Here is an 11,985-nt window from a genome sequence, read left to right as displayed (position 1 = left end):
GAGAGAGAGAGAACTCCACGAAAACGGGAGAGATTGATTAAGGTGCTAAATGTAGTCGATAATCTCTTTCATTGGGCAGATAATGTGAATCAATACATGACATCTAGTTATGAGATTTTCAAAAATAAAATTCTAGATCTTTCAATGTTTAAAGCTCTAATATTATGTCAAATAATCACTAATCAAAAAATCCAAACCGTACTATTTGTTAGTAAGATTTTGATTTAGTTATCCTGTCTATAACACTAACAAAGTTTCAAACAAGTAAATTATGATACTAAAAGTACATAAAAATTAAAATGATTCCAATTCAACCGATACATTAATTTAACCAATTAAATAAACTGAATTTAAAAAATAAATTTTAGACATGGATTAAAGTCTAGCTGGTTATCGGATGTTCAACGCTGGTTCAATCCAGGTTCAATACGATAAACCCAATTCAATCCAATTTTTAGTTTTTATGGTCAATCAAAATTGGACAGCTAGTGAATTGAATCGACCGGTCCGCTCGTATTTTTAAATCAATGATACTAACTACAAGTCTACAAGTACTACCGGTTCAGTATCCACTTAAGGTATAGATGAACATCAACTAGAAGTATCTTAAATCTATTCATTTATTTATCCCACTTGGTTGTAGGACATTAATTCAGAATTGAAAGTCTCGTATTGAAATTCCCCTTCTCCAATGTGATAGAAATCCGAAAAGCATTCAATATCTTAATCAACATTCATTCAATATCTTATTCTAATGTTCATAAAATCACCATTTATACATTAGGATGATTTTATTAAATAAAAAATAAGCAACAAAATAAATGAAAGTTCAATAAGAATAATTGAGTTAAACTAGACATACTTTAGAGTTCAAAGACATCACAATACTATGCTACACAAGGTTCCCATTTAAATCAGATATGAATATCCAGTGTTCAGAAGTCAATATCAATGAGCAAACACTCCATTATTTGCTTTTACCTCCACCACCACCACCAGCATTATTTCCGCCAGCAGCGGCCTGAGCAGCTTTTTTCCCTAATTTCTCCTGTAAAGCCTTTGCGTCTCTGCACAAACAGAAAATTAAAATTCAAAAACAGTTCAAATGAAAAAAAAAAGTCAAAAAAAAAAATTATATAACATAACTGTTGCGTTACGTCATTCGTGCATTATTTGTGAAAAATTGAAGGCCTAATCACTCAAAAATCCTTCACCTTTAAACTTTTTTTCAATTCCACTCCGACGTTGAAAATTTGTCAATTTTACCCACTTTTGAATTTTCCGTTTTCAATTGTACCCCAATATTTTAATTTTTGTTAATTTTTTTACTTAAATGATGAAATCATTCAATTAATTAAGTCTAAACATGAAATTAAATTCTTTTTTATTCAAAAAAGTACAAATAAGTCCTTTATTCTTAAACACTAACTAAAAACCATAATCAAATTAACACTAATTTAAATTTTTAATTAATTTAATTAAATTTAAATAAATTTTAAAAATATACAATTAATATATGCGAGACATGTAGAATGTTTTAAACAAATTTTCAAACGCAAAAGACGTTAATTTAATTTTTCAGGGTACAATTGAAACACAAAAATGCAAAATAGGGTAAAATTGACAAATTTTCAACGTCAGGGTATGATTGAAAAAGGGCTAAAAGGTTAGGGTTTTTTAAGACATTAGGCCAAAATTGAATAATAAAAAAATTACTAAAAAATTCTCTATTAGAATGTTATAAAAATGACATGGCACAACAGTCGTATAGAATAAATACTCAAAAGAAAAAGCGAAACCTTTCACGGCGTTGTTCAGGGGTCAAACCGTCGTGATTGGAGTTCTTGGATTTGGTATTGCCGGCCCTAGCTTGAGCTCTTTCACGGTCTCGCTCTCTCTGGTTTCCGCTTTCGCTTCAGTTAAAGATAAAACAGAATCATAAACCAAAAAACTAACATTTTATAACATCAAATTCCCCATTAATCTGTTTAGTTGCTTTGGATTAAACAACGGGATTTGTAAAAAAATGAAAAAGTTGATGTGAAGATAATAACAAAACTGATCAGCAAAGGATATGAGTCATTCTTGTTGATCTGATTAACTACTATGAAGCAGATAATTCCTGCAGTTCAAGAAATCAAGAAAATTATGATCAAATTGAATTCTTTCTTTTTAATGAAGGAAATGAATGAAATATATTGGTTGACAAAAGGAGAGAGTATGATAAATAAAAGAAAGAAAGCTAAGACAAGCTGTGGATCTATAGAAGACTCGAGAAGCCGCATAGATTCTCCCACTACTCTCCAATAATACTTTCTATTTTTTTTTATTTTTTTTTAAAGGGAACACTTCCGATTTTAATAATAAATAATTTTTAAAAATTTATTATAATTAAAAATTATTTTATATATTATCATTATCTCTTCAAGAATTTTTTAATCAAAAAATTTCAAACAACAAATATTACATGAAATACAACACTAAAAGATTATACATTCCCTATTTTTTAATTGTCCATTTAAATAAATATGTATATTAAAAAACTTAGATGATTTTAATACGTATATGTTTTTCATTTAATTTTTTAAATCACTTTAAATTTGTGGTTCATTTTATAAAATAAATTATGTGCTTTTAGAACTATGTACTTCATGTAATGAATCAAAACACTAACTAAGGTGACGTTTGATAAAACTGAAAATTAAGTGCTGAATTTTAAGTGCTGAAAATAATAATTGCTGAATTTTTTAAATGCTGAATTAAATAAGTCTGTTTAATAACTCAAGTCTACAATTGTTGAATATTATTAAAATTATTATATTTACATATTTACACCTTTAAAGATTAATTATTTTAAAAGTAAATTATTAAATATAAATTTTATATTATTTATTATTTAAATGTTTTATAATATAAACAAATAATATATAAAAAATATTATGAATAATACATATATCATAAATAAAAATATTAAATTTTAGTTGCATATGTTGATAACTAGTCCTTAAAGATTATAACAGTGCTCCCCTTTAACTAAAAAATTAGCCCTTAAAATAAAATACTAATTTTTGTAATTCTGAAAAATCGTTTAAATCTATTAATCTTCAAGTTTGAATCGGATGTCGATACCATCAGGCTTTCGCCTTTTAGGCGAGTGCTAGGATTCTCTCATAAGAGTAGATCTTATACGACTTGATTTCATTATAGTTATGTTGGAGTTCGGTTTCCATCAATTACAAGCAGAAATTCAAATAATATTAAAAGATGAAAATATTAAATAAATGATATATAGATTATAAAAAAAAAGATAGAAAACAAAATATTTCTAATGAAAAATATAGTACCAAAATATAATATACTCATTGTGATATTAAAGAAATGTGAGATAAAATATTTGTATTTGTGAGTAATTATCAAAAATAATAAAAATATAAAGTTTATTCAATAATAAAACTAATATTTAATAATTTAATATTTTCAGTAAAAAAAAATAAGTCAAATTTTTGGATTTATTATTTTAAGTGGTTTTTGACTTAACTGAGTAAGTTAAGTTGAACTTTTTTGAAATATCAAACCAACTTAAAATAATTGAGTGCTTAATTTATTAATTTAAGTAATAAATTGGGTTATCAAACACCCCCTAAGAGTTTAACATATATGATTATATTAATTTTTATATTTACTTTTTCTGTCCCATTTTATTTTTACTATGAGCGGCCGAGTGAGGCAAACATTCAATATTTTAGCGACCATGCAATTGTTAATCAAAACATGAGACAACGCTACTAATTATGAGAATTAAATCCTAAATATTTTTAAATGAATTAATTTTAATTAAATATTAAATTGTCTAATCTAAACACTAGCCCTAAATTAGTTGGTTAATTAAAATTGTGATCATGCGTCAGATGTTTACTATATCACGGGTGTCAAAAGTTATAATTTTCAATAAAGCCTTATAAATGTAAAAATAAGAAAACAAAATAAAAGAGGAATTGACGCCCTACACATAGCTTTTTCATATCTTTGTAAAAGTACTCCCTTATGTTTAACATTGGCAAGCGTGCGCCTTTTTAATGTTCAATTTGCACAAATACGCCATTTTCATGACAACACTAACATAATACTCATTTCACAAGTAATTGTCATTATTATCATATCATATTAGTTTTTGATAATACATGTTAATGTTTATAAATTTAAATTATTAAAAATTTGATTAATTTTTTTAAATTTGAATGCAAATTTATTTATATTAAAATATTTACTATTTATCGCTATATATTTATCTCTAATGAAAAATGTTATCATTTTAATTTATTTTTTTATATTAATCTATTTTTTAAAAATATATAGACATCTGTCATTTATTTTAAACACTTTTCTAATACTATTGAATTTGTTATTTGCCTTTAAACACTTATCTTTTATAATGAATATTTTTTCTTTAATGCTCTTTTTTTGTAAATATTTTTTTTATTTTATCTTTTATTATTATTTTATTTATAAAAATCTCCATATTTTATTATTTATCTTTAATATATAAACAAGCGACATCTAAAGTTAGACACTTGTGTTCTATATGTATTTTTATTTGTTAATAATTATTTTTAATCTTTTTTATTTTGATCTCTATTTCTTATTTTTATTTTATAAAGTTATTTTTTTATTATTATTTTATTAACATGATAATTATATAAAAAAATCACTCTTGATAAGGTCAAATTAACTAATTTGTTAAATGATCAATATTAATAAATTAAAAAAAATTATTGTTAATGTTTTGACATTTTATTCACACAATTATTTCATCACTTGAAGTTTTAACACTTTTAGTATTTTTTTGGTTATTTTTCATTTGCTCTTTACTAGCTTTTCAATTACTCATACTTTATATTTATTTTTGGTTACTATTTAAAATGTAGAATATTTTATGTAATTTGGATATTATTTTTGGTTATATATGGATAATAACATTGCATTATCTTTATTTTTTAAAAACATATATTTATTTCTCATTTAATGTTTAATTTTCATACTCTTTGATTATTTTTAGTTTTAAGTTGTTGTGTTTGATAATTTTTTCAATGACACTTGAGTTGCTCTTTAGTTGCATTTTGGTGACTTTTCAGTTGATCTTTGATTATTTTTAAATTGCTCACATAATATTTTACTAAACAATTTAAAATTTAGTGTATGTTATATATAAAAAGTATTTTGTGCATTTTGGATATATTTTCTAGTTTTCCATAGATAATGAAGTTATATTTATTTAGTATTAAAAAGTGCATAATTAATTTCTATTTAATAACTTTTTAAGCAAACTAAAGGAAAAATATATAATATATTACTAAAATAATAATTCATATTGCTTTTTAATTGCTTCTTGGTTGCTTGTCGGTTATTTTTTAGTTGTTCGTCGGTTGTTCATTAATTGCTCATTACTCCCTCCGTTCTTTTTTAACTGTCCATTTATCCAATATTGCACATACCAATATAGTGCTCTTTTATCTTAATTTATAAAGAGAAATACTGATATAGGCCTATTAGTTAATAAATATTTTTTAAATGAAAACATGGAGTCATTTATTAGGGATGGATAAATTTTTAAGATAATAGCTAAAATTACATCGAAATTCTAAATAGACAACTAATTAAAGATAAATATATTTTGCTAAATGGACAACTAAAAAAGAACGGAGGGCGTACATTAAAAACTACTCCCTCCGTCCCAATAGAGTTGTCCACTTTGAAAAAAAAATTTGTCCCAAAATACTTGTCCACTTTCAAAAAGTAACTAACTTTTACACTTAATTTTTCTATATTACCCTTATTTAAAATCCACTAATGAGTAAATTAAAAGTAAATTGCAAGTGGACCCTATATTAAATAGGGGTATGACAAGAAAAGTAAGTGAAAATTCATAAAATCCACAAACAATAATTGCTTTTCTTAAACTGTGTGATAAAGGCAAAGTGGACAACTCTATTGGGACGGAGGGAGTAATATATTCTATCTCATGATGTCACTCACTGAAATTATTATAGTTTACACATACTATTATATTTTTTATATTTGAATTACAAAAAAAATTAAAGATAAAATATAATATTATAATTAAATTAGATAAAAATCATTTCAATATTAAATGTTTAATTATTATTTTTCATTTTATAACTTATTTATTGATAAAAAAACAACTGAGCCAACATAACTTATTAAACAATTAAATGATGGAGCACTATATACAAGGGTAGCTGTCAAGTTTTCAAATTATTTAGCAACAAAAATAGATAAAACAATTAGAGCCACTGCTATAGAAAATTATTATCTATAAACAAAATTCAACTTAATAACTGGCGTTAATGAGAAGAACATGAAGAATAGGATTGTGGCTATATACTTCATAGAGTAAACTATAATAGTAATTGATTAAAAAAAACGAGATAAAAAGGGAGATTATTATAATAATAATATTTTGTTAGAATTAGAGAATAAGTAATATCAAATCTAATAAATTAAGATCCACTAGCTGTAGCCAGTCAGCCTAATATGTGGAAGAGAATTTTTCGTGCATCTGTGATTTTGTTATTAGATAGAAGGTACATTTGCTATCTTTCAATTAAAAAAGGAGTAAATGTGCTAACTTTTTAATAGGAGAGTGTTTTTGAAAAGAACAAGCCCAAATCAAGCATTTATGTACAAAGCCCAAAATAAAAAGATAAACAAAATTGGGCCAAATGGCCCAACTATCATATTTTCCGCAATGAGAAAATCACACCCTATATCCTTAAAACTATTATCTTTGCATATGTACCTGATCAAAAGAAACAATATCAAACGTGTTCCTTTTTAACATTTCATTTTCAAATTTACTCATTTTTTGTTTTGTGGCCTTCCACGTGCTTGTTTCCACAGGTGTATCCATACATGTATGTTTTTATTTGTAATGATATTACATACAATATCTTTTATTATATTAAGTTTATCATTATATATGTTTTTTTTATTTGTTTTAATATTATCACACTATTTTTTTATACTAATCTTTTTATTTTTATAATTGCTCAATTCTATTATTTGATCTTATTTATTTGATTTTATCTTATTTTATATTCCAATTTTTATAATTCAATTTATCTATTGTTTATTAGCATGATAAATATAAAAATTAATATATATTCGTAAATGTTATATGATTCATGTTAATAATTAGATTTTATCATATACACATGTTTTTCTCAACTAAACACTTGATATGTTTTTATTTAATTTCCTTTTCACTTGGACATTTCTTATCTAATTTTAGATATTTGTATTTAATGAGCAATTTTTTTTAATTTAGACACTTGTCCTTTGTAGTTAAATTTTATTATCTTTTTTCTTTTGATTTTTTTTTAATTTAGACACTTATCTTTTATATTTATACACTAGTTATTTTAATTTTAATTTTTTTAATTAAAATTTTTAAAATTACTTTCATCATAATGTTTTTACTTTTGAAGTTAGTATGTGTAGTATTTTTTAGGGGGATTAGCAAATAAATCCTAACGTTTCACCTTTTTAACGATTTAAACCTAACATTTAAAACGTTACGAAACAAATCTCAACCTTTTTAGTTCTTTCATTTTGTAGCTCCAACAATTTTTCGGCCACTATTTGCATACGTGGCAGCTATATTATTGGCATATTAAATTCCAACGTTTTAAAATTTTGCAAATAAAATGCCAGCCTTTTCACATTTTTGAAGTATGCAACCTAAAAAAAGTTGACAAAATGGACGAAATTCTTGATGAGGCTACAAAATACAAAAATTAAAAAGATTATGATTTGTTTCGTAATATTTTAAACATTAGACTTATCTCGCTAAAAAATAAAATGTTGGGATTTGTTTTGCCAATATTCCTATTTTTTACTATCAACAATATATTATCATGAATTTATATTTTTGAATAATGGTGAATCATAACTTTTTTTAAAATTTCATATTTGATGAAAATCATTTATTTTAGAGTTGATATAAAAATACTTTGACAATGCATGTTTCTTAAATATTTTAATAGCTACTAATGAGCTATTTAAAGTAACTAACGATTAGAATGCTGCTAACAAGCTGCTAACGAGTTACCTAAAAGCAACTAATGAGCAACTAAAATTCTACAACGATCTACTTAAAAATAATAAGTCAATAAATACAAATTAAAATATAAATTTTTTTAGTTACTATAATATTTGAATAATAATGTCATGTTATTGTATAAATTTAAAAAGACGTTACAAGAAGTTACTCGACTTATAATTTTGATACAATTATAAAATTATAAATAAGGTTCTTGCGTCATTTCGAGATGTTTTCTTATTATATTCGTACACCTTACATTTGCTACATAAAATTGTCTTCATTGAAAGAATTTTAATTTTTTTACACCTATCTCTAATTAGTTTTTTTGTATTATGCAAATAAAAAAATTAACCATATTCATACATTATAACAAAAAGTAAGTTATATTGTAGATAATCATATTTAATAAATGAAATTAATATTTGTTATAAGATTATAATTGTAAAAACTAAATCCTCAATAAAAAAAAAAGCAACTAAAATGAAAATAAAATACAACAAGACGAAGAGCAATTAAAAAACAACAAACAAGTTACCAATGAACCATTAATAATTAATAATGATCTATTGATAATCAACTAAAAAGCAACTAATGAGCTAATAAAAAATAACGAAAGTTAAAGAACAATTATAATCAACCAACAATCAACTAATTATTAATCAAAATGTACCGTAAAAAATATTTTATTTTAAACTATTACGGAGAGATCTTAGAGAGACTCTTAAGGTATTTTATCAAACGTCTTATATAATTTTATAAAAAATTAATTTACATTCATTGAACATAAATATCTTCCATAATATATTTTAATTTTAAACAATCAAAGTCTAAGTTTATAATGTTACAATTTTGATTGTTTAATGAGTACAATATCTATGCATATTGATCAAGCATATGATGCTTCGTTGACATCCTTTAGTAGTAGTAATTCACATAAACGAGTAACTTAAATATTATATTAATTGTTGGACATCACCTGCTATAGTCGTGAGTTTAATTTTTTTTCATAATCGCTCCTCCTTTTTATTATAAAAAAACAGTAATTGTTCATAAAATTTAATATATTTTAATTTTTAAATTAAATAAAAAATTTATATTTATTTTAAATCAGCTACCAAAAATTAATCAAAGAGAAACCAATGAGCAAACAAAAATCAGCCAAGAATCCACCAAAATATAACGAAAAGCGATGTGAATGATCAAAAAATTATATGACAGTATAATTATTTGTAATTGGCCGATGATTTTTTGATCTCAACTGAGCAATTTAAGTTGTAAAATTCAAATGTCTTTTGGTTTCTCATTTTTAACTTTTTTATTAACTCACAATTGGATACCATTAGTTTTCTTTTTATTTGATTTATCAATTTTTACAAATTTTGTTTAAAAACTAAACTTTGCACAAGTTTTAACTTGACAATTAGTTATAGTAAAATAAATTAATGCAATATTGTCATTCATATATACTATATAACCTCATTAAATTGTCTTATTTTAGACTAAAGATGGCTATTATTTAGCCAAATCATGTAATTTAGTACAAAAAATAAAATAAAACAGTGGAAAAATACTAAACAAGATAAGTTCTGCATCTAAAGATGAGACTATCTCACTCAAAAAATAAAAATTTAATGAGAAGTTCACTTAAATATTAAAAACATACAACTTACACATTACAAATAAAATATTAAAAAGTAAGATTAATTTTATAAAAAATAAATGTAAATATCCAGAAATCAAAGAAATTGAATGAAATACTTTTACTTTAAATTATTGTTCTTTTTTTTAATTTGATTGATGAAAAAATGGATAAAGAAAATAATATTTCAATTTTGATGAAATAATTTTAAGTAACAGGTACCATAAAGAATGGACAAGAAGAAAGATGAGGTGGATGAAAATTTTAGAGTATTGGGTGTTTTGACTTTTTTCATCATATAAATGATCTCAGTTTCTTAAAAAGCGTACTAGTGCATAAAGTTCATTGAAAAAGGCGTAATTGTGCTTAAGTTTCAATATCAGAGTATTTTTGCATATCCATAGCTCAATTCAAGCATTTATGTACAAAGCTTTTTTGCAATTGCAAAATGTGGCCCATTTGTTACAATTTGCAATTGCAAAATGTGGCCCATTTGTTACAATTTGCAATTGCTCTTACAATTAAGGGTCAACGTCAGTCGGTTTGGCTGTAGCAAACCGAGCAAAAATAACCAATTGAAGTTTGAAAAAATTTCAAACCGAATTAAAATTGAAGTTTGGAGTAAAAAAAATAAAACGTACCGAACTGAACATTTTGGTTCAGTATGATTTGATTCGGTTAAAATCAAATTTTTTTATTTTTTTATTTTTCATATTAAATTAATTCAAATATTAAATAATTAGGATATAATAAATTTCCATATATATTTTTAACATATTTATATAATATTTAAAATTTATTAACTCATATATTAACAATAATTAAGGAAATTATACTAAAAAAATTATTAACATACATATATATTACAAAAAATATATGGTTTTCTATATCTTTGTTTGGTTAGTTCGATTTTTTGGTTCGGCCGGATTTCAAAATGTTCAAACCGGACTGAAAACCGAACACCAAACTTGACTTTTGTGGCAACCAAACCAGATCGTTTTCACCGAATAACCGAACCAAACTACATCGGTCAGTTTGGTTTGGTTATTTGCTTTGGTTTGATTTATGCTCACCACTACTTGCAATTGCAAAACGTGACCATCAATAAGGAAATAACAAACCAGTGGCACGATGTACCAGAATATTATTGCAATTGCTTGCTGAAGTTGACAACACCATAAGGATCCCATGGCATCGGAAAGCACAAGACAACAACAAGGATACAACAACATATGTCTTATGATGTCTGCGGTACTGATAATGAATTCATTGTCGTCGACGGCTTTGCTGAGGTAGCCGCCGTCAACAAAGGCAGTCAAAAATGACTAGACAACACCATCATTACTATTGACTGGGCCGAAGCTGCTTGAGAAAACAGAGTTAGAGCTCTGGAAATTTTTTATATATTCAAATGTATGCATTATAAGTTTATTTATACACAGTAACAACTATTCTACTATAGGCAAATATTAATTACAATCAATCAAAAAATTGGCTAATATATAATCCTATAAATTAACAAATAAGATTTCCATAATTATTATGGAGACTTTATAAGTGTAATCTTTTCCGTAATACTCCCCTTAAAATTGGAGCGTGTATGTCAAGAATGTGAAACTTAATTAGAAGGGAATGAAAAATTGATGAATTTAGTGACTGGTGAATAATCGGCAAGCTAGCATGCTAACGAAACATGAGCAGTTACTATAGCACCTGGCTGAATTTTCTCTCGGATGACGTGACAATCGATTTCTATGTGCTTGGTGCATTCGTGGCAAACCAGATTGGCAACAATGTGGAGTGTTGTTTGACTATCACAAAATATTTTGGTTGGCTTCGCTATCGATGTCAGGATTGTGTGTGTGTGTGTGTTACATCGGTTGGCTTCACCATCGATGCCAGGATTGTGTGTGTGTGTGTTACATCGGTTGGATTCGCTATCGATGTCAGAATTGTGTGTGTGTTACATCGGTTGGCTTCGCTATCGATGTCAGGATTGTGTGTGTGTTACATCGGTTGGCTTCGCTATCGATGTCAGGATTGTGTGTGTGTTACATCGGTTGGCTTCGCTATCGATGTCAGGATTGTGTGTGTGTTACATCGGTTGGCTTCGCTATCGATGTCGGATTGTGTGTGTGTGTTACATCGGTTGGCTTCGCTATCAATGTCAGGTGAATATGGTTGATCGGTTGGCTGTGCTATCGGTCGCATATAATTTGTGTTT

At 25.5% G+C, this 11,985-nt stretch overlaps 1 long non-coding RNA gene across 1 annotated transcript; it reads right to left on the bottom strand.

Moving 5' to 3' along the window:
- Positions 1–694: 694 nt before the first annotated feature.
- On the bottom strand, positions 695–2,288 carry LOC126657121 (uncharacterized). Its single transcript, XR_008789487.1, has 2 exons — positions 1,800–2,288; positions 695–1,067 (listed from the first exon to the last, which is right to left on the bottom strand). It is a non-coding gene; the product is annotated as an uncharacterized LOC126657121 (long non-coding RNA).
- Positions 2,289–11,985: the final 9,697 nt, after the last annotated feature.

The sequence above is a fragment of the Mercurialis annua genome, linkage group LG7 (genome assembly GCF_937616625.2).
Source record: "Mercurialis annua linkage group LG7, ddMerAnnu1.2, whole genome shotgun sequence".
Taxonomy (NCBI): domain Eukaryota; kingdom Viridiplantae; phylum Streptophyta; class Magnoliopsida; order Malpighiales; family Euphorbiaceae; genus Mercurialis; species Mercurialis annua.
Note: the sequence above shows the minus strand (reverse complement) of the source record. Positions and strands in the feature narration are given on the sequence as shown.